The sequence below is a fragment of the Sebastes fasciatus genome, chromosome 4, assembly GCF_043250625.1.
Source record: "Sebastes fasciatus isolate fSebFas1 chromosome 4, fSebFas1.pri, whole genome shotgun sequence".
Taxonomy (NCBI): domain Eukaryota; kingdom Metazoa; phylum Chordata; class Actinopteri; order Perciformes; family Sebastidae; genus Sebastes; species Sebastes fasciatus.
The window spans coordinates 18,681,264-18,705,964 of record NC_133798.1 but is presented as its reverse complement, the minus strand read 5'-3'; the positions used below and the strand labels follow the sequence as shown (position 1 = coordinate 18,705,964).

Sequence of the window (24,701 nt, the reverse complement as noted above, 5' to 3'; positions counted from 1 at the left end):
GGATACATGTGGATATACGGTTGTAGTCTTGTCTTGTAGTTCGTGAATTTGCCAGTTTTCTTTGAGAAGACTTTGCCCTGTCCATCCTTGGTGCCTCTCTCAGGGTTTATTCCTACGGTGCACCTGAAAAATGATAGTGTTTCTTCAGGCACTGTGTAAAAATCAAGTTGTGTGAATCACTTAGATTAATGCCACAATAAAAACACAGGTTTTACTGAAAGTATCTAACCTTGAGATTAACTTGAGCGTGCAGGTGTAGAAGGTGGAAAATAATGCAGCAAGCCCCATCAAGAAGGTGGGCTGGATCCCCTCACATATGAAGTGGCCCTCAAGGCTGACCATCCAGCGCCAATAGCTTCCTGCTGTTTCACCTGAAACTTAGAAAGAAATTTCCTCAGTCAACTTCATGGATTTTTAGTCAATGTTTGAAATGAATTGTGTTGAGTGGTGTGCATTACTGGTTGAGAAACGTTTTTTTGATCAATTATGAATATTCTGACCATCTGATCTATAGAACATGTGGTTTTCAGATATCATTCAAAAACACTAGTTAGCTAGTAAATAAACTTGCCTTCAATTTTGTATCTGCTCTACTGAATTACCACCCAATAACCAACGTGCACTGAAGTCTTAATGTTACTTTAAATGTTGAAGGGACTTCCATAGACTGTAAAATGTATACACCGTCGTTATGCATGAATTCACTGGCAAAATACATGTGTCAGCACATTAACTTAGAAATTAAAATGAGCTCCTTGTGTTGTCCGATTAATGTGCAATCATCTGTGAAATTCTAGCTAGCTGTTGAATCCCTCTATCATGACATGCACATATTCTGTTATGCAAACTAACTGGAAACATCACTGATAAACTTTGCACAGATTTATTAATTAAATAAAATTACTACTCACCAAATAATCAGTAAGATGGGGATGGATGAATAAAAGAACGGATCCAGCCTCACATGTGCAGATCAGGTGAAATGCTCTTCCCAGAATTCAAAAAATACTGCATGAAACTGTTATTCATGATACTTTAGACAGTTGATCAGCAGTAAAGTGCTGTTTTTTAAGAATACATTATAGTTCAGTTAAAAAACGGCCTATGAGCGTAATTTAACAGATTTTCTTTTGTATTAACAGTAAAGCACTGTTTTAGCAATAACAGGTTAATACTGTTGAAATTCTGCTGTAAATTAACAGCAATTGTTTACAGTGTAGATATAACTTTGCGGTTTTGGTGCTTCTGTGTAGTTTGTGTTGGAGTCTTGTCTGAACAGCGTAGCCACACGCGAGCGAGTATATGCGAGCGCGCATGGGACACCGACCCGGGTGATTTATACATGTAAGAAGTTACAAACTTTAAATGTCCCTTTAAAGTCCCTTTAAACGTTGCTCTGCTTATATAGTTTTTCTTTTTCTTTTTTGCACCTGATTTGTTAGACAACATAACAGCCGACGATGCACGGCAGGTTTTCAGAGGGGCATCTCACCAGTCCAGAGGACCGATTCACTCCACAATCTTCATCACATCATACAGATAAGCGCTGCGATCACAACACACTCCCATTTTCCAAAGAAAAAAAAAAGCACATGCTACCCGGGTGGATGAACATTGGTTTTATTTGATTTGGTTTGTTATTTTCTCAGAGCAGTGAATTATTTATGAAGTTTAATTTTCTCCTCAACTTGAGTTGGTTGGGGAGGGCAAGGAAAAGACACTGATCTTCCCAACTTAGGGCAGGATAAAAAAGAACAGCAAACTATACTTATAAAACTATGTTTTCATTCCTCTACATGCTCCTTGAAAAGTAACTAGGTTAAAGAGGAGTTTGCAGGTTGATTTTTTCACTAATTTACGCTTAACCTTTCCTGAAAATTGCCATTTCAAAAGCTGATGCAGGATTTTATATGTTTTACAAGACATGAGGGCATAAATTCAGAGGGGAAAATAGCTTTTGAGTACTTTTGAACACTTTTTTCTAACGGCTTACGTCAAACGCATCATACTACGCCACAGGGGGGGGCCTTGTCCTCGACTCTGCCTCAGCGCAATGTGCAGTAGTAAGTGGTAGAGCGTTTCAACAGTTGTAGTTTAGTGAGTCTGGATTTTTTTCGGTAGTTTGACATTAAATTTCACATTTGTCATCATGTTTAATTAGTCAAGTAGTTATTTAATTAGTCATTTGTGCATGATACACAAACTCCGACCTATCAGGACGTGGAGTCTGTAATTTACATGAAGAAGCGTGGAGCTAGCTTTCGTGCCCGGGTGTGTTCAGGTGAAGAGACGGGACTTCACTGCTGCATCTGTAACGGAAAACACGGTCATTGTTACGGCGCTCCTTATGGACAGTAGGATTATTTACCCAGTGATATGATTGAGTTCAGGATGGTATGCTGAAGGCCAGGACTCATAGTTGAAGCGGCTCCTTCAGTTCACACAGGTGCTTGATTGGCTCCGTCAGCAGTAACGTTAGCTTCATGGTGCCGCCGCCGCCGCCGCCGGTGGGATTGATGGTCAAGGTCATGGAGATTCACCTCGACAAAAACATGAACTGTGCACCATAAGTCAAATTTTCTAACGTTTGCTTACTTCCAAATTAATCCGCATGTTGGTTTCAATAATAAGAAGCAACGTGTGGTTTAGTATTTATTGTTGTAAAGCACTGTAACGTAGCTATCTTGTGAAACCCACCAGCTAAATAATGACTAACATTAATGTTAGCTAGCATTAGCATCGTATTTTGTAAAACCTACAATTTGATAAGGCACAATTGGTAACTTCAGTTTGCTCACGTTAGAACCCTGACATGTAGTAATGTTAGCTTGTGACTTTGTTTGCACAGCTAATAGAATTGTAATTTATTATTATTTCCATGTGGTGTAATGTTGGTATGTTATAAGGTTTGGGGAGATAGTGCAGATAATGTAACGTTAGGGACAGATGCACCTATAGCCAGAGCTGCAGTGTTTGTAAATTTACTCTTATATCTAGCATTAGCTAGACATGTTCTATAGCAAACTGATAAAAACACACCACGTACATGATGTAGGAGGGCAAAATGTTAGAAACATCTCTCATTATAATGCAATCTGATAAAACTCCAACTCTAACTGTGACCTCAATGATTAACATATAATTAGATTAACTAAACCTGAACATTGTAAACTCTGTAAAGGTAGATTTTATGGGCAGTTGGTAGTGTTGTTTAAGTTGACTGTTGCTATACTTAAGTTTTCTTTGTAACATTTTGTTTCTGTTCTGAAACAGGTCAAAGGAAAACGTGGGGGCTTCCGCAAAGGAGAGGAAGCAACACACCAACAAGTACTGAAGCAAATCACTGGCAGGTCTGCAGGGAAAAATTAAAAATGTGTTAAATTCTGCAGCGCCATCATGTACGAGTCATATTTTATATCTGCTATTTCAGCCCAACTGCACTTTTTCAAGATAAAGAGTAATAACACATGAACAAATCACACCTGATAGTAATTACACAACCATGTATTATTTATTTACTTAATAAATGCATATGTAGACGGATCTATTAACATCAGAATAAAATAAGTGTTCATGCAAGATCAGCTGCAATTAATCTACAGAGTGAAGCTACTAGAACAGCACTGGAGAAGATGTTGGGCTGTTGTCTACAGCATCAGTCCCTCTCAGTACCTCATACTCCACTTTGCACCACAGCATCCTGAGTTCTCTTTCCTTGGGATGTACAGCAGGTAAATATTATGTGATGGTGCAAGAATGAGTATGGCTAAAACTAATGCAGTCTAACACAGCAGCTGAGGGCTGCAACGATTAATAGATTCATTGTCAACTATTAAAATAATCGCCAACTACTTTGATAATCGCTTTGAGTAGTTTTTTTTTTTTAAATAGTCAAAATTCTTTAATTCCAGCTTCTTAAAGGGACTATTTGTAACTTTGTACGCCCATAAATGTAGCGGGTCGTCACACATGCGCGCTCACATATGCGCGTTCGCGTGTGGCCGCTGCCTCTCCAACTCTGCCTGCCTGCCTTCGCTCAGAGAGCGCGCGCGTTCTCAGCTCGCTCCACCTCTAGACGTGAACGCGCGCTCACTCCTCACTGCAGAAGAGTTAGTTTAGCTCTGAGAATATCTAGTGAATGCACAGTGGACGTTTGTGCAGAAAAAAAATGCTGCAGCTCCTCCAGACCAACAGAGGTTTCCCGTGTCTTGTGAAGTGACGGAGCTCCTTAGTAACGTTACCCTTTCGTTACCGACCGGGTGCCGGTGTCTCCTCTGCTCTCTCCGGCTGCGGGAGGAGAGAGCAGGGAGACACGCTGCAGAGCGCCGCTGCTTCAGCCTGCACTTAGGCAGGAAAAGCCAACACTAGGATCAGATCTAAATCATGTTCATGGAGAGACCTTTGTCTGGTCAGCTAACATTACTGCCAAGCAGCTGAAATATAGAGTGATATTGTGGTTTTAGCTGACTTGTGTCGCCTCACTGTGTTGAGTGATGCTCGTTCAGGTATATTGAGAGCGAGCAAGCGCGAGCCCGACGCTGACTTTCGTTGATTTCACGGCCACAGGTGTCGCTGTTAAGAAGCATTTCTGAAAGTTACAAATAGTCCCTTTAAAGCTAATCGGAAACACCAGCAAACAACTAATCAATTAATCAAGAAAATAATCGACAGATTAATCGACAATGAAAATAATTGTAGTTGCAGCCCTACAGCAGCAAAAATTAGGTGGACAAAATATAAGAAACACCTCTCAGTATTACACAATACAATTCAACAGCAGACTCAGAAATAACCATAAAGTTGAATCTCTAAAACAGTTTGAGCAAAAAGCTTTATAAACTGCATGATGATATAATGTATTAAAGGGCTGTTGTATCAGACTGCATTAGTTTTAATTTGTGTATGTAATAAATTGGGAAAGCCTCTTTTTAGTCAAAAGGATGGCAGCCGTGCACTACTCTACACAGTACAAGAAAATTTGTTTTTACAAATTTTCTATATGTTGTCACTATTTTGGGTTTACTCTCAAGACTTGTAAACTGCATAATCTGCTTTTTCTACAGGCTTCTCTTGACAGCCCTTCATTTCAACTATGATAGCAGCTGAGACATCGAACCAGTGATGGTGACGTCTGATGTTCGCCCTATCAAGTAGTCTCCATCATAATGCAGTCAGCCATTTCACTGAGTCCCTAAATATTACTTATTATGTGTGAGCCAACTATAATATCACTGAATGTGATCCAAAGACGTTTCCTTCCTTAAGCATATGCATCAGCCCTCATGGAGTCATGGGAGAGGGCTACATCACGGCACCAAAGACAGAGAGCAGTGCGTTGTTGTCCTCTGCTGCACCTGCCCCCCTTTCCACATCCTGCCACCAAGGATGAGACAGTTGGCCTGTATCTTACATGGTATTCACAGTTTAACACAAGGCATTAATGTGAAACCAGCACAAATTGTGTTCCCGGTTTATGGCTCAGTGCTTTTTGGAAATTGTTTTTTCAGGACATGGGTGCAGAGGCTGGGAAAAACTGGTTTATATTACTGCTCTGTTGAGGTAAACATTAATGAGCAATCTAACATTAACAAACTGACTTGACCCTAGATGGCACAACAAATGAATGTGTGTTTTTTTACAACTAAACATTAACTCTTTGCCAGCCATGACTTTGCATAAATTTGCGCACATACTGCTCTGTTCGTGTAAACATTCATGAGCAATGAACCATTGAACACTGCCTTGACCTTAGATTGTACAACAGATTAATGTATAATGATTAAAATTAAACATTAACTCTTGTTCTTTTGCTCTTTCCATCTGTGCGCAAAACCTGCCATCTTATCGAATAACTAGTACTGTCATTGAACTGACACTCTGAAGTTGGATTGTCTTTCCTGTACCTGTGGATTTGGGTAAGTGTTAATAAAATGTTGATAATAATCTGTTAACTTATGCACACGTAAAGTAAAAACAGCCATGGAATGTGCGAATGTGTGTTGAAACATGGTCTGTGCAAGTTTTGGTAGTTGCATGTACTATATGTGTAAATTTTAACAGAAGGTGATGCTTGTAAACGGTTATTACAATCACCGTATGTTTTAAAATTGTATTGCGTTGGTTGTTGTGTTTTGTTTTTTGGCCTCCAACTGTTTTTTAAATGAGACCATCTGAGAAGTTTAGAGGGGAAATGTCTCTTTTGTTGAACTGCTCAAGAACTCATAGACATCTGAAACGTGATATGAGTCCCCAACCACTGCTTTATCTTCATCAATGCACTGTATTTTACAAGCATATCATGTGATTTTTCTGTAAAATTTGAATTTGCAGTAAGTAACTATTGCTGTCAAATAATGTAGGAAGGAAAAGTGCAATATTTCCATCTGAAATGTCGTGGAGAAGAAGTATACAGTTAAGAAGCATCAAAGTACAAGTACTTCAAACTTATAATCAAGTACAGTACTTGAGTAAATGTACTTAGTTATTTTTTGCCACTGCATTTCATGTTATAAGATGACTGTAAACACAAAAACATGTAAACCAGACGGGCAGTACTCATTGATTTGTTTTTGTGCATTTTTAAGGTCTCTGAGGGACGTCAGTATGAAGGTGCCTCACTCGCCACTGATCACATTTGCTCTACTGTTGATTCAACTATCCTGTGCATCTGGGGGCAAAATCCTGGTTGTCCCAGCGGACGGAAGCCATTGGGTAAACATGAAAGTACTCATTGAGGAACTGCATGCTAAAGGCCATGAGATCACTGTGGTTCGGGCATCCGATAGCTGGTACATCAGTGAAAAGTCTCCTCTCTACACCTCTGTCACTGTTCTCAGCCCCGGTGGATTTGGGGAAAATATTGAAGCCTTTTGTTTTCAACTGATAGAGATCCAGCGTCAGGGTAAGCATGCTTCTTTTTGGTATAAAATCTGGACTCATATTCAGATGAAGCGGCTGGTTTTGGACCAAATCTCTCAGCTCCATAAGAAAATCAGCAAAATCATCGTTCAGATGTTTGAAGATGAAAACCTGATGCAGTCTTTTCATGACGCCAAATATGATGTGGTTTTGACTGACCCCTGGTTAGGTGTAGGGGCAATGCTGGCACGTCGGCTCCAAGTTCCTCTTGTTTTTAATGTCAGATGGACCATTCAAGGTGAAGCTCATTTCCTTATTGCCCCCTCACCTCTGTCATACATTCCTTACACGGCAACAGAGTTGACAGATAAGATGACCTTCCCTCAAAGAATAAAGAATGTACTAAGTTATATTTTTGGGATGTACACAATGTCATACATCTCAGAAACTCATTACAAACCAGTAGTTAAGAAGTATTTTGGTCCCGACGTGGATTACTCAACGTTTTTGCTGGATGCAGATATATGGCTCATGAGGAATGATTTTGTCTTTGATTATCCACGTCCAACAATGCCAAATATAATCTACATGGCTGGATTTCAGTGCAAGCCCTCAAAGCCGCTCCCTGCGGACCTGGAGGAGTTTGTCCAGAGCTCTGGAGACCATGGGGTCATTATAATGACCTTAGGAACTTTTTTTGGGAAGCTTCCTCAAGACGTTGCTGAGGAGATTGCTGCAGCCTTTGCCCAGCTGCCTCAGAAGGTTGTATGGAGGTATATTGGACAAAGACCAGCCAACCTGGGCAACAACACATTAATGGTCAACTGGCTGCCACAGAACGACCTCTTAGGACATCCCAAAACTAGAGTGTTTGTGGCCCACGGAGGCACTAACGGGGTTCAGGAGGCGATTTACCACGGAGTTCCTGTAGTTGGACTTCCCTTATTCTTTGATCAGCCTGACAATCTCTCCAGAATCAGAGCAAAGGGAGGAGCTGTGATTGTGGATATTGCCGAGCTTGACAGACACATCTTTGCAGATGCCCTGAAGACAGCTCTTTACAATTCCTCTTACAGGGAAAACATGCAGAGGCTCTCAAGGCTGCACAGAGATCAGCCCATGAAGCCACTGGACCAGGCAGTGTTTTGGATAGAATATGTCATCAGACATAAAGGAGCCCGTCACCTGCAGACACAGTCCAACAAAATGTCCTGGTTTGTTTACAACTCTGTTGATGTCATCGCTGCTCTGTTGGCAGTTGTTTTGCTAGTAACATTCACCTGCATTTCGGTTGTAAGGTTACTGTGGAGAATTATTTTTATTGGGAAAAAAGTTAAACATGAATGACATGAAAACTTAAACAGGTTGGTTCTTGTGGCGGAATTCAAGATTTACCAAACCCAACAATTCTCTGATGTTGTTAAAGTTGACAGCATTAGGAAAAATACCAAAGTACCTTTGCAAAGGTATAGTTCTCAAGCTTTGGGAAATATATTTGAAGGAGACTGCATGTTAGATAGGAAGGGGAGCCAAATCTGAATGGCTTGTTGAATCACATGTTTTCCAATGTAGGCAGCCCACAATAAAAATGACTGGGTTATCTAATTTCACAGTAGGCACTCCAGATACGCAAATTTATGATGGCTTTGTGCTTTTTCAGTTTATTAACTGTAAAGGTTTTTTCTTAACAGACCATAGATTAGGAATGTATGTTATCTAATATATGACTCATGGTTGTGAATATTAATGTAAACATGATCTGAATATGATGATTAAATGCTTTTTGCAAAATTCTATTGCCTGGTTTGTCATTAAGGAACTAAATATGAATTTCCAGTAAATATTAATGTATTAATTAGAAACAATGCCTTCATTTATTAAAGACAAAATGCTAAATATTTGTCATTTAACATGTTTTTATTTAATTATGACACAGTAAATGCCTACATGACAAAGAAGTACATTTTTCAATTGCATATTATTATTTCACTTTATTTATTGGTTTGATTTGTTTTTATTAGAATTTGTAGACATTTTAAAGCCTCCATATTGGATTAGAGTGTCAGTGTTATTATGGTAAGGATGGCCTCTGAGCAAGGCGAACGGCGTTAACACGTTTTTGCACTCTGCACCTCATGTTACCGCATCTTGGAAAGGGTGGAGTGAGCGGAGGGGTGCTCAGTTGGTTGCAATCTGCAACCACACCACTAGATGCCACAAAATCCTACACACTGTACCTTTAAAGATATGCTGGTGATGTGCTCTTTCAGCAGTAACTTTAGCTTCATAATGCTGCCGCCGTTGTAGTGATAGTCACGGATATTCACCTCGACAAAAACATGTACACCGTAAGACTAATTTTCTAACATTTCCTAACTTCCAAATTAATCAGCATATTGATATCAACACTGAGAGCAACATGTGGTTTTATATTTATTGTTGTAAAGGACTGTAACGTTAGCTATCTTGTGAAACCCACCAGCTAAACACTGACTAACATCAATGTTAGCTAGTATTCGCATCATAGTTATCAGTTATATATATATATACTTATAACTTAATGTTTAAAACCCAAGATTGTATCTGAGAAGTATAGTTTTTATGGCTCAGTGTTATTTAAGGACATAGCGTTCCGCAGCTGTGAAAACCTGGTTTATATTACTGCTCTGTTCGGGTAAACATTCATGAGCAATTTACCAGTGAACACACAGTCTTGACCTTAGATGGTACAACAGATTAATGATTACAATTAAACATTAACTCTTGTTCTTTTATACAGTATATATATACTAACCACTCATGATTTTGCAGAATAGACTAGGAGGTGTATTCACCGCTCTTTCTTTCCATCTGTGGACAAAACCTACCATCTTATCAAATAACTAATACTGTCATTGAACGGACACTTGGAAGTTGGATTGTCTCTCCTGTATCTGTGGATTTGGGTAAGTGTTAATAAAAAGTTCTGTTATCTTGTGCATTTTGTTGAAACATGGTCTGTGCAAGTCTTGGTAGTTAGGTGTACTATATGTGAAAAGATTAACAGAAGGTAATGCTTGCAAACCGTTATTGCAACCACCTTATGTTTTAAAATTGTATTTAATTAGTTTTTGTGTTGTGTCTTTTAGCCTCAAACTGTTAACTAAATGAGACCATCTGAGAAGTTTAGAGGGGAAATATCTTTTTGGTAGAACTGTTCAACAAATCTTAGACATCTGAAACATGACATGAGACTCCAGCCACTGTTTAATCTTTAACAATACACTGTATTTTATAATCATATGTTTCTTATGCAAAATTTCTATTTGTAGAAAATAACTATTGCTGTCAAGTAGATAGATAGATAGATAGATAGTAACTTTATTGATCCCGAGGGAAATTCAATTAATGTAGGGAGTGAAAATTGTGATATTTCCCTGTGAATTATTGTGGAGAAGAAGAATACAGTAAAGTAGCATCAAAGTACAAGTACCTCAAACTTGTAATCAAGTACAGTACTTGAGTAAATGTACTATTATGATTTTGTGTTATGTTATTTTTTGCCACTGCATTTCAAATTATAAGATGACTGTAAACACCAAAACATGTTAACCAGACAGGCAGTACTCTCTTATTAATTTGTTTTTGTCAAATAATGTAGGGAGTGTAAAGTGCAATATTTCCCCTCTGAAATGTAGTAGAGAAGAAGTATAATGTAGCATCAAATTAAAGTACAACGTACCTCAAACTTATAATCAAGTACAGTACTTGAATAAATGTACTTAGTTATTTTTGCCACTGTATTTCATGTTATAAGATGACTGTAAACACAAAAACATGTAAACCAGACGGGCAGTACTCTCTTATTGGTTTGTTTTTGTGCATTTTTAAGGTCTCTGAGGGACGTCAGTATGAAGGTGCCTCACTCTTCACTGATCAACTTTGCTCTACTGTTGATTCAACTATCCTGTGCATCTGGGGGCAAAATCCTGGTCTTCCCAGTGGACGGAAGCCATTGGGTAAACGGTCTGGGTATCATCGGATAATCCGTTTTTCCTTTGGAATTCAGAAAGGAAAAAACGTTTTTTTATTTTTTCGTTTTAAACCAAAAACCAGAAAACGGCCGTTTTCTGGTTTTTCGTTTCTGAATCAAAAAATGAAAAACGAACCCAAACCGGGCCGTTTTTTTGTTTTTGCGAATTCCTTTTCTCATTATTCGTTTTTAATTGAAGAACGGAAGTCACGTGGGTTTTTCGTTTTTTCGTTTTAAACCACAAACGAAAAACGGAATCACGTGGTGCTCTGTTTGTTTTTTGTTTCCAAACGAAAAACGAAAAAAACAAATTAAAAAAACGATCCGATTTAGTTTCTTCAAGTTTCTTTCTGTCATTTTCTCTTCTGAATCGAGGAGCGGAGAACGGCAGTCACGTGACCAGGAAGTGAAGGCAAACATGTCAAAATAAAAGCCAAGAAGATAGTGTGGTCATATTATAAAAGTGTAACATTATTTAAGCACATGATCGAGGTAACAGTAGAAGATAAATAGGCTAAATAAATACATACTGTACCTAAAAAAGCCTAATTAATTATATATCCTAGACACCTACACTGTGCCAAAATCATGGAAATTCACAATAATTAGGCCTGTGCTAAAAAAGCCAGGCGCAAGTAAGCCAAATGATCTTTGGCCCATCGCAATAACCTCCATATTGTGTAAAACCATGGAACGAGTTCTTGCCAGCCACCTGACCAGCACAGTGGCTACTAAGCTAGATCTGCTCCAGTTCGCTTAAATAAGAGCAACAGAGTCCCAGACGACGCTGTGCTGACTGCTTAACACCGTCCACAAAACACCTTATGCATCCTAAAGGTTATGCCAGAGCTTTATTTTTGAATTTTATTTCAGCTTTTAACTCAATGAAGACGCATATTCTCCTGAAAAGGCTCCTTGATCTCAACATCAACACAGGGTTAGTTGTGTGGATCAGAGGGTCTGTGTCAGGGAGAACATGTCAGACAGGCTGCCCACAAGGCTGTGTTCTTTCCCCTGTGCTATTCTCTCTTTTTACTAATGAATTTATGACCAATGAGAAACATTTTAGACTGTTTAAGTATGTGGATGACATGGCCTTAGTTGGCCTTTTACAGGAAACAGGCCCACTAGGTGAAGCTGCCTATCTGGCCCACACTACAGCCCTTCAAACACGGTGTCACACTAGCCAGCTAGAAATCAATGTGGCTGAGAAGAAAGAATTAATCATGTGCTGCACAAAACAACATTTGATCACAGAGCCAGTTTCACTTGATGGCCAACATGTTGAAACTGTGGAACACTTTAAATACCTCGGTACAGTCCTGGACACCCAGGTGAGCTTCTCTGAAAATACAGAGTATATTTTCAAGAGATGCTCACAGCGACTTTATCTTCTAAGGAAACTTAGTGGCCTCGGTGTCAGCCGGCAGATTTTAGAATTAGTGTACAAAACTATTGTTGAGAGGATTTTAACCTTTAACCTTCCTGCCTGGTACGGTCACCTACACTGTAGATAGAAGAATAAACTGTCTAGGATTGTGTCAATGGCAGGCAAAATAGTTGGTAAACCCCAAAAGCCCTTGACTCAACTTTTTACAGAAAGGACGAGGAAGAAAGCGAGGAGCATCCTGGCAGATAGCTCCCATCCTCTCTGCAGCCAGTCGGGAGGCGCTATAGAGCCCCTCTGGCAACTAAACATGTGTTTAAAAAGTCTTTCATCCTAAATGCCATCAATACTCTAAACTCAACACAGTGACTGAGCAGATCTGAGCCACAGACACTGACATGAACTGTTTTTAATGTGTAACATAACCTGTCTCTGTTTTTTACTAACTGCTGTCTGGTTTTTAATGTCTGTTGTTTTCTGTGTTTTGTGAGCCGAAGAGAAAAATCCACCCTGGTGGACAATAAAGTTTGATTGTATTGATCAGTTCATATTGAGGGGCCGTCAGCTTTACAATTTAGTTTGGAGGGAGATTCGGTACCAGTGAAGTCAGTGCATTTTATGAGTGGGCCTTCTGTGACGTTACCCACCGTAGGGGTCAGAGGTCACCACTCCTCAATCCCCAAGGATTTTCTTTTCAGTCAAATTTTCAATTTTGACGCATTTATAGATGAAAAGTCAAGTCAATAATCATGGTCAATGATAGATAAGTATGGTTGATCAGCATGTTTGCCAACCTTCAGACATCATAGTCTAATATGAGGATTAATCAGCCTGAGTTCACTAAAAAACTGAAATCACTAACTTTCTGTATTCTGTTTGGTGGTTTATGATGCTTTTCAATCATTTCTAGCCTGTTTGGTAGTTTATGATGCTTTTCAATCATTTCTAGTCTGTTTGTTAGTATATGTAATTTAGTTAATTTGTTCGACATCATGATAAGGCTGATTTTTCAACCAGTGGTTATGACATTAATGCCAGCTAGACAGAATAAAGCTCTGTCTGTCATGACAATAGAACTGTACTGAAAGCCTTTCCTTTACTCGGGTGACTCTTTACAGCCGTCTGAAGACAGCAGGTATCTGTTAAATCTACAGTATCTAGAGTGATGGAGTGGCCTTCAGTCCAGTACAGTATTGTCATGACAGACAGAGCTTTATTCTGTCTAGCTGGCATTAATGTCATAGGTGTCTAGGATATATAATTAATTAGGCTTTTTTAGGTACAGTATGTATTTATTTAGCCTATTTATCTTCTACTGTTACCTCGATCATGTGCTTAAATAATGTTACACTTTTATAATATGACCACACTATCTTCTTGGCTTTTATTTTGACATGTTTGCCTTCACTTCCTGGTCACGTGACTGCCGTTCTCCGCTCCTCGATTCAGAAGAGAAAATGACAGAAAGAAACTTGAAGAAACTAAATCGGATCGTTTTTTTAATTTGTTTTTTTCGTTTTTCGTTTGGAAACAAAAAACAAACAGAGCACCACGTGATTCCGTTTTTCGTTTGTGGTTTAAAACGAAAAAACGAAAAACCCACGTGACTTCCGTTCTTCAATTCAAAACGAATAATGAGAAAAGGAATTCGCAAAAACAAACAAACGGCCCGGTTTGGGTTCGTTTTTCATTTTTTGATTCAGAAACGAAAAACGAGAAAACGGCCGTTTTCTGGTTTTTGGTTTAAAACGAAAAAATAAAAAAACGTTTTTTCCTTTCTGAATTCCAAAGGAAAAACGGATTATCCGATGATACCCAGACCGCCGACCACCTTAACACTATTCCTGTCTGGTTGTGTGTGTCCCATTACACAGGTATTTTATGTTTGTTAAGTATGCATGTTAAATATGTTACGTAGCGTAGCCACGTTGGCTCAGGTTCACTATGTTATTAGTTAAAGGCCATTAATTAATGTTTGTTGAGCAGAACTGTGTCACTCCTGAAGGTGGCAGCAGAGCTCAGTCAGTCAGCTGTTTGTGGATCTCTTCTGTTGTTGAGGGAAGATAAAAACTAAATGGACATTTGGAGTTTGGGGTAAAGAATATGTATATATATATATATATATATATATTGAAGCACAGGTGGTTATACCTGCTGGGCATTTCTGCCTGTCACACCTCCGACGGTGCCATTGGGCCGGCTGCAGGGTCGTCAGCCGGGAGCCACCCTTCACTGATGTTTCGCTCCATTAATCCCGGAACATCTCAAGGTGGTGGAGCAGCGACAGGGACGTCTCCCTGCCGCCCCCTGCAGCCAGCCTTAGGACCCTCCTTTTCCCCACGCCTTGTCCTTTCTACGAAGCCAGAGCCAGAAGCTCCCTTGCTCAGCCTCCTCCGCAAGTTCTTTGAGCGCCGTTCTAAGCTTGGAGCCTGTGATCCCCAGGGACCTCAGGAGCCGCTGGGTGGATGTTCCAGCATAGCCTCTGCACCCGACTTCTACTGGACGGGTGACCGCCCTCCATCCTGCTCGAGTGCACTCAGCTGCCAGTACTTTTCCTTCTTTCTCTCGAAGGCAGCCTCTATCCCCTCTTCCCATGGGACAGTCAGCTCCGCCATGATAACCGTCCTTGTAGAGGTGGACCAGAGCACAATATCTGGCCGAAGGGATGTTAGTGTTATTTCATGCGGGAACTTTAACTGCCGGTCAAGGTCAGCTCTCATATTCCACTCGCCTCCAAGACACAGGAGAGACCGCCCCCTCGCACTGCTGCTCTGGCCTTTGCCCCCTTGCTGAACAAACTGGATCAGCCGCTGAGATGTTGCTGGGCTGGCCTTGTTTACCTCCAGCCTGCGTGTCTCCAGAATTTCGGCTAGCTTACGCAGCACCCGGTCGTGGCGCCATCTGTACCGGCCCTGCGTTAGCGCTGCCTTGCATCCAGAGAGGATGTGCCGCAAAGTGGGGTCTTTGGAGTTGCAGAGTTGGCAGGTCTCCTCTGTGCCATACCAGAGGTGAAGATTCCGGGGACTGGGAAGGGTGTCATATGTGGCCCTGATCAGGAAACTCAGCCTTGCTTGGGGCATCTTCCACATGTCTGCCCACGTGATGGTTCGGTTTATCACCGCCTATGTATATATACCAAAATAATACTGGTTAACAAATTAACACGGTTCTACAGATATAGAGTTTATTCACTTTTTCATCGTGGAAGAGTGATGCAGAACTGAAGGAGTTCACTAAAGTTGGACAAATATTGACAGATTTGAACTTCCCAGATCAATAACTCATAAACGACATGTTGTTAAAACAACAACGAGGGATCTTTCTAACCATAGTGAGGTAGACAACGAGCTACAAGCTAATTTTAATCACTACGAGCCTTTAGTCCTCTGAGCAGGATTTAAGGTCACATTTAACCTTGCGGAGTCCAGCAGTCTACATATACACATCAGGGACAACAGGTAAGCTACTTCAGATGTTAAATGTTCAGGATTCAACAGTGAAAGTAACAGTACCTACACTACATGTACCTCTGGCTTCTCTTTTAACAGGTCTCCCTAAAGCAGCACTGATCTCTCACTCCAAACTGTGGAACATGGCTTGCCTTCTGTCTGTAGCAGGAATGAACTCCAAAGATGGGATTTATATTAGCCTCCCTCTCTTTCACACCGCCGCCTTTGGGGGACTCAGTGCAGCCATTGACAGAGGTATGCACACATTTGCATTAGGACTGTCAAACGTATTAACGCAAATTCATTTTCTTTAACGCATTAACGCAACGTGCGTTTTTTAGGTTGTAGTGTGGAGTGAAGATACTGGCATCATATCAAACTAGAAAACCTAAAGAATACTTACTACGTACTAGCCGTCAGGAAGGAGGTTAAACAACGCTCACAACTTATGCTAAGTTTTGGTGAGGAAAAACTGGTATGACCATTTTGAAAGGGGTCCCTTGACCTCTGACTCGATGATTTGTGAATGAAAATGGGTTCTATGGGTACCCACGAGTCTCCCCTTTACAGACATGCCCACTTTATGATAATCACATGTAGTTCTGGCCAAGTCAAAGTCAAGTCAGCACACTGACACACTGACACACTGACAGCTGTTGTTGCCTGTTGGGCTGCAGTTTGTCATGTTATGATTGGAGCATATTTATATGCTAAATGCAGTACCTGTGAAGGTTTCTGGACAATATCTGTCATTGTTTTGTGTTGTTAATTGATTTCCAACAATAAATATATGCATAAAAATGTGATAGGGTAGCACATCCCACTTGTTGGCTCACATCACAATAGACATACGTTTACGCATTTTGGCACAGAGCCTTCTTCAGAGCGTGTGAAGTATACAGATTCAGTTCAATAATATACACAAGGGCAGAGTTAACACACAGCTGGGAATTGGATCCAATTATTTGGGAACCAATCACTTTTCCTATCACATAGCTCTAGATACAGGGACCAATCACAGGCATAGCCTATAGTTAAATCTAATCCAAACCCTGTTACATACAATGTTGAGCTCCACAAAACACTGTTCCTGACCATTATTGGTTCACTATTAAGACCATACACTAGATGGCAGTAGGGGGACACTTGAATAAACCTCATTCATTTTTAATTATAGGCTAGTCTTCCAGATGATCCTGTATCACCAATAATCCATATTGCCTGTGTGGATTGCAGTTTTGTGCTCAGATATTCGTTGTTTAAGGGGTCGTTTGGTTTGTCCAACATATGCTAGACCACAGGTACATAGTAACATGTAAATCACATGTGTTGATTTACAGTTTCAAACAATAAATATATACATACGTTTACATAAAGCAAGCATATTGTCCACACCCATTTAATAAGAGTATGAAATACTTGATAAATTTCCCTTTAAGGTACATTTTGAACAGATAAAAATGTTTGACTAATTTGTGATTAATTGCAATTACATTTTTTAAGCAATTGACAGCTCTATATTTGATATTTGATAAACTGTTAAGGGATTGTTTTACCAGCATCAGTGATTTTGTTAAGGAATAAGATTGTTTGTGAAGATTGTATCTATATATTATATTTGTATTGTCCGTAAATCCAATGAAAAGACCAAAACCAAAAATGCATTAGTCTCTCAATACTTCCCTACCTTATGTGTGGCACTCAACCCAAGAACACTGTAGTATTTTTGCAAACAACACTCAGACATTAGTAAGTTATGTATTTGTTGACGACTATTTTCAGCTGCAGATTAATACACATTTGGTGCACTGGTTTCCAATCAGGGATAGCTCAGCTAATGAAAAAATATAATCTAATTTTAACTATATTTCTTGTCACAATAACAAATTACCCACCAGCAATCACGGGTTGGTGGGAAGTGAGTCCTATTCAAGTCAGCCTGAGTCAGCTGTAAAACCATTTGCTGCAACTGCAAGTTAGTGAAAACTAGTAAATGTCATGGATAAAAGATTGAAACATGCAGCTTCAACTACAAACTTGACCAAAAGTCCTGGCTTAGACATTGACATATTTGTGTCACTTTAATACGATTATTAGTGTTAAATAACATCCAGTTTAAAATCTTTCTGTTCATATTGACAGATTTGGATTATGACGATGAAGCGAATGAAGGAGTACTTGAGCTCAAACTGTGGGGGTAAGTCAGACAAAAAGGTCGGAAGCAAGAGCTCTGGTGATTATTCACATTGAGCAAAAATTACCTTCAGTGACAGTTTTCATCGTAATTAAGGAAAATGTCTCACAGTGCAACAGTGTGGCTCGTTGATGTGTTTCCATAGTTTTCAGAAAATAATGGAGGTCTGTGGTGCAGAGGAGCAAGTCCTATAAGGCTTTGTTACACAGACAATATTTGCTTGTAAATCAATTCATTGTTGGTTTTGGTCTTTTCATGGATTTGTTGACAAGAAAAATATTGAATATCACCAATGTTATCCTATAAGAGTGTTATTTCTCATCTTGTTGCTGTGTAGGTATCACAGTGGCTTTGAGGAGTACATTTTCTGTATCGCAGTTCTGGGTCGACTGCATAAAATATAACGTCACTGTCATTCTGTATATAGGTGAAACTATGCGTTACCTCTGCAACACACCAAATGTACAGTATGTCACTAACATTAATGGTATTACTTCATTAAACGTCATCATAAATAAAAAAAACAAAAAACAAAGCTGTTGTCTTTTCCCTGACAGAAACCCATTGATCGAAGCCACAAAGTGAGACTTGCGGTAGGCAACGGGATCAGAGCCGATGTTTGGAGGGACTTCTTAAGCAGGTTTGGAAACGTTCAAATCAGAGAGTTTTATGGAGCAACTGAAGGGAATTTTGTTCTGCTGAATTACATCGGCAAGATCGGAGCTGTTGGCCGACACTCCTTCCTCCTCAAGGTAAAAGCTCATATTTCATTCCACTTTATGAAGTAAAAGCTGTCAATCAATAAGCAATGTTTTGGCTTTTCTTTTTACATCTTGCAGAGGTTTTATCCATATGCTGTGATCAAATACGACATAGATAAAGGAACGCCTGTGAGGGATTCTTCTGGTTTCTGCATCGAGGCTGCCAAAGGTGTGTTGAGGTCATGTCCTCAATTTTCTTTTTTCCCCAGAGAATATGGAGACCTGAAGTGCAGTTTACATTTTATCATTTAAAGTTACAAATAGTGGGTTTTGTATTAGAAAGAACTCGTTCAATTCTTATTTTGAAAAGCAAGGCCCATCCCTTGTTCCCTGTTAACATATAGTAAGAGTTGGGGGCTTTTATTTTGGAGAAAAAAAAGCCTCTTCTAGAGGGTCCAAGAACTGGGCAAGATCAATATCAATATCATGTGACTGTGTACAGTGTATGTGCTTGGGAGCGGGTGGTTGGTAGTCAGTCAAGGTGCAAATCAAATTAAGGCAAGATTAAAAAATAAAGAAATAGATGAGTAAAAGATGTTGAGCTTAAGTTGAGCTAAATACTCATATATTTGGTCCTAAAACAAAGTATTCGACAAAATGAAATTTTGATCTCTCTTGTATTCAATTTCCGCAGGTGAACCTGGACTTCTGGTATCTGAAATATCAATGGGGGCTCCGTTCTTTGGTTACAGTATGTGAGAGACCTGCAGCAAACTGAGAAGAAGAGGCTGCATGACGTCCTCAAGAAAGGAGACTTGTACTTCAACACTGGTGACCTGCTGTCCATTGGTGAAGATAATTTCTTCTACTTTCAGGATCGAGTTGGAGACACTTTCAGGTGAATTCATATTTCAATTTCAGCCACCTAATTTAAAGTAATGCTTAAAAACCTCAACGTTTTTTTGTTATTATTGTTAATAGATGGAAAGGAGAGAACGTGGCTACAAATGAGGTGGCTGACATCATCACACTGGTTGGCTGCATTAAAGAAGCCAACGTGTATGGAGTCAAAGTGCCAGGTAATTTGAAGCACACAACCAGTCTGTCCTTTGATGCCTCAGTATCGTTTATTATTGTATCGTATATATATAAATTATATCGTATGTCAGTCAGTTGTTTAATGGAGTGTTCAGGTGGTTCAAAGTCAGTAAATATAATCTTTACAAGGTATTTTGCACTCAGATCTCTGTTCTGTTGAACTATTTAACCCATCCTAAGCATTTAGTAGCAGTGAGCTGCTTTGAAGCGTCCACGGAGCAACTTGGGGTTTAATGTCTTGCTGAAGGACACATCGACATGCAGACTGTAGGATCGAACCGCCAACCTTGTGGTTGAAAAACGACCCGCTCTACCTACAGCCACAGCTACAGCCGCCCCCTAAACTCAAACTTTTAAGCTGCCCTCCATTTAGCTTTATGAGTTTTAGGGCCCTTCTACTGTGCATGCTGGCACACTAACGTGGCTCTACTGAGTGTTAACGGTATTAGTAGCCTAACACATGCGCTTTTCGCTCTGTAAAAGTTATCTTTGTAAAAGTTACACCAAAAACTAACTAAATTATTTTGCTTAAAGTAATCACGTGACTGGTTTGTTATCATATAATGGTGAAAGTGTAAAAACTAGAACAATAAATTCTGAGTCAAGCATAAACTACACTGTTTGCTAATGTTTGCAGTCTGGATATGTTGCTATAATCAAAGGGCATTACAGGGAAATAAAAGTTTGGATAAATATACAATTAACCAGACACACTGTTTGCCAGGAGTACATAAGACCAGGACAATGATTTCAACTGATCGATGAAGAAACTGGGGCAAGGGGCATGGTACCATAAGCTCAAGTATCATGCCACTTGCCCCAGTTTCTCAGTGGTATTGTTGAAATCATTGTCCTGGTTGGCCTGAATGCATCATTGCTTTTGGTCTCTGCAAGACCAGACTAGGGAGGAGGATCAGGTTCATCCTGCCATTCAGGACTTCTTAAGGATCCACTTTTGCTGGTCGTGTCTCTCAGAGGATCCTACTGCTGAACTGTGACTCAGCAGGTTATGTAATCCTTATGCTATGTTAAGCAATCAGAGGTGGCAAAGTACAGGCTGGCAGCACAGAGGGCAAAGTTCAAATAAGTAAACTGAAAAGTCTTCTGAAAATAACAGGAAGTCAGTTTCTCCAAATGATTTGGCCAATTCAACAAGGTCAGCAGTTACAGTTGCAGCAGCAGCAGTGGCGGAGGAGGAGATTAAAGCTTCAGTTGGTAACCTTAAGCAAATATGATAAAAAGTTATTTTATAAAACTGTCACTATATCCTGACAGTAGTGCATGAGACAGATAATTTGTGGAAAAAAATCATGTTCCTCTGCTTCCCCTTAGTGCTCCTAATGGCATTTGCAAGTTTCTACCCCACCAAAACAAAAACAACCAATCAGAGCCAAGGAGCCTCTGGGCAGATCTCAATCACTGCTCGCGAAACTCGCAAACTCTGATCAAACTCTCAAACTAGGCAGCGCTGATCAAATATGAGTCAAGATTTTATTACTGTAATGCCTATTTTTTAAATGTTTTCAGAAACATATTTGGTGTACTGTTTGGCTGTAAGATGAGAAAGTTTGTGAACCAGCCACCATGTTGACAACATTCAAGCCAAAACCAAGCAGCGCCCACCGTCCGGAGCAAACTTTCTCATGTCACAGCTAAACAGTACACTACAAGATGTTTCTGACAACATTTGAGGCGAGAAATAGGCATCACAGTAACAGAATATTGATTCATATTTGATCAGCGCTGCCCAGTTTGACCGTTTGATTGGAATTTCGTGAGCAGTGATTGACAGCTGCTGTAGAGACAGCTCGGCTCTGATTGGTTGTTTTCCTTCGGCGCTGTGAAATCTTGCAAATGCTGTTAGGAGCACAGGAGGACACAAAGGAACGTCATTTTTTCAGATTACCTGTCTCATGCACTATGAAGTTACCAACTTCATCTTTAAAGTAGTTGCAATACTTCTTCTCAGAGTCATAACTCTGCCACTAAATCTTGAAACAAGATAGAGACAGGATACATATACCCTTAACTTACTGAATCCATGCAACATCATACTTCCTGTATTTGTTTTCCCCAATCAAGCGTTTCACTTCCCTCTGTGATGGCAAGCTTTTCACCCTTCACTTTTACTTTTGGCTCTGGGCGCATTACATGTTGTATGAGCTAGTTTGTTATAAACCTACCCCAGCCTTTAGTCTCTAGTTATGAGTCAAGCTCCAAAAAAACTGGATTCCACATTTCCCAGAATGCAACCTGATGGCATCCTTCAAAAACTCCCCCAAAACCACCTAACTGCTGTCTTCTGATTGAACTCTTTAACGTTTTCCAGGTCAGGAGGGGAGAGCTGGAATGGCTGCCGTTACTTTAAGTAAAGGACAAAGATTTGACTCAGCAGGGGTTTTTAAACATGTTGAAAACTCCCTGCTGACCTACGCGAGGCCACGTTTTATGAGGATTCAGGTGATTTTTCTCCAGACATGTAATATTTTTTCCAAAGCATCTTGACAGTTTCAGCATTTTTTAAATTTCCCCCTTAAAACTCACTTTACTGTGATTACAGAGCTCCTTGGACGTCACAGGCACGTTCAAGCACATGAAGGTGAAGCTGGTGGAGGAGGGTTTCAACCCAAATCAAATGACAGACCCGCTCTACTTTCTGGATGAAAGAGACAAGAATTACGTCCCACTTACGGTGGTCATATTCAACTCAATTACATCAGGGAAGATCAAAATCTAAAGTGGCTTTCGTTTCCTCTCTGTTAAAGGAAAAATCCACCTGCTTCCACGGTAACACAGCAGCCACCTGTAAAGTTCAGTGCATTTGAGGAGTTGTTTTGTGATAAAGTCTTGTGATTTAATCTTTATCTATTTACATTTGTTCTTCTACTTCTGCAGTAATTTCATACATATCTCAAAATGACTTTAACGCTCCTCCAGAGAACATGTTTGAGCTTGTTGCACTAAGATGTAATAGTTTCACTTAAACCTAGAAAACAAGTTTTTCCAGTGAAGAAAACTGGGAGCTTGATATTCAAACAGTGACATCTCGCTGCGTATATTCTGGTCTATCGAGTCTATTGTCTGTGTAGGAGCTAGAATCTGTGCCTTACAAACAATACATTTCTTCTGGTATGATTGTTGAATGTTGCGTCCGTCCCTCTCTTTAGCGCTGTAGGATTTTAGGGGATGTGTTATTCAGATTTTTCTGATCAACATTGTGAATTAAATTTGAAATCTTATTTTCTATAAATTGAACTCTGGGCCTTTATTTGTGCTCTACAGAGTTTTAAATGAACAGTGTGTAACATTTAGAGGGATCTATATTGGCTGAAATGGAATATAACATTAATAAGTATGTTTTCTTTAGTGTATAATGAATAAAAGTGTACCTGAAAATAAGAATAGTTGTGTTTTTGAGCCGTTTATATACAGTAGCTCAGGATAGACAAACCAAACACTGGCTCTAGCCACCATAGCGTCAGCCATCGTAGTTCTCCGACACGCTTGGCACACAGGAGAAGTTTCACCACTAGATGCTGCCAAATCCTACACACTGCACCTTTAAACAAGATTTGATTGGATCGCAAGCACAAATTCATGTGGTTTCTACTTAAATCGAATAAGAAAGTAATGCAGTTGCTTGTTATTTGTCCTCCATATGTTACTTAACTACAGCTGAGTAAATTGTCAGGAGAATTGTCATTATAGGTGGTGATATCAACTTTTGCTGTCTAAACCTACAGCATGTTAAAGGGACTGTTTGTAAGAATCAGAAATGCTTGTTAACAGCGACACCTGTGGCCGTTAAGTCAACGAAAGTCAGCGTCGGGCTCGCGCTTGTGCTCGCTCTACATAGACATGAACGAGCAACGCTCAAAACAGTGAGGTGACACACGTAAGCTAAAACCACAATATCACTCTATATTTCACCTGCATGACAGTAATGTTAGCTGACCAGACGAAGGTCTCTCCTAGTGTTGGCTTTTCCTGCCTCAGCCTCCCGACCGCGGCCGGAGGGAGACACCGGCACCCGGTCGGAGACGATAACGTTTCTCGCTGCGGAGCTCCGTCACTTCACAAGACATGGGAAACCTCTGTTGGTCTGGAGGAGCTGCAGCAGTTATTTTTGCACAAATGTCCACTGTACATTCACTAGATATTCTCAGAGCTAAACTAACTCTTCTGCAGTGTGTAGTGTGCACGCATGCACGTGAGGTGGAGCGAGCTGAGTGAAGGCAAGCAGGCAGAGGAGCAGAGGAGCAGAGTACAGCAGAGACTCCGGCCCTAGAGACCAAAGTTACGGTCTCCCCCGCGTCCTCCGACCGCAGCCAACACTGCTCAACAGATGGGCTTCACTACACTGTTAAGAATTTCCCAGTAAAATAACAGTAAAGAGCTGGAAGCAGGGTTGCCATTATTCTACTGTAAAATTAACATTATTATACTGTCGCTGAAATTTACAGCTTTGTACTGTTAATGAAAAATACAGTATATACTGGTTTTTTGATTAATTTCACAGTATTTTACAGTTAATTTACTGTTTAAGGATACATTATACAGCTGTTTTTATCCCTTTCTTTTACATTATCTTACTGATTTGTTTCAATGCACTATTTAGGTTGTATTTTTTACATACATTTTAATAAACATTATTTTTTGCCTAGATGAATAGACTTAGCAGGTTACAGACATAGGAATAGTCACACTAAATACAATTAAAGGCACTTGTTAAGAAAAAGGCTATAATTAAGGCTATAAGGCCCAAAATGTCTGTCTATAGCTGGCTACAAGCACAGAATGCAAACCATAACAACATGTGAGTGAAGAACAGAGCTAATTCACTGATTTTCCAATCATGTACAATGTGTGAGAAAAGAACATCTACAGCTTATCTTATTGCACTTTATTTTTTATTTTCATATGAAGTTCAACACAGCGCCAACAAAAACCTGACACAGATAACAAACCAAATTTCAGAAGAAATAGCATTTCTGAAGACATC

The 24,701-nt window shown here is 39.8% G+C and overlaps 2 pseudogenes; both read left to right on the top strand.

Moving 5' to 3' along the window:
* Window positions 1–5,809: 5,809 nt before the first annotated feature.
* Window positions 5,810–8,634, top strand: LOC141766026 (UDP-glucuronosyltransferase 2C1 pseudogene; annotated as a pseudogene).
* A 9,229-nt stretch (window positions 8,635–17,863) lies between these two features.
* Window positions 17,864–22,541, top strand: LOC141766884 (long-chain fatty acid transport protein 2-like; annotated as a pseudogene).
* Window positions 22,542–24,701: the final 2,160 nt, after the last annotated feature.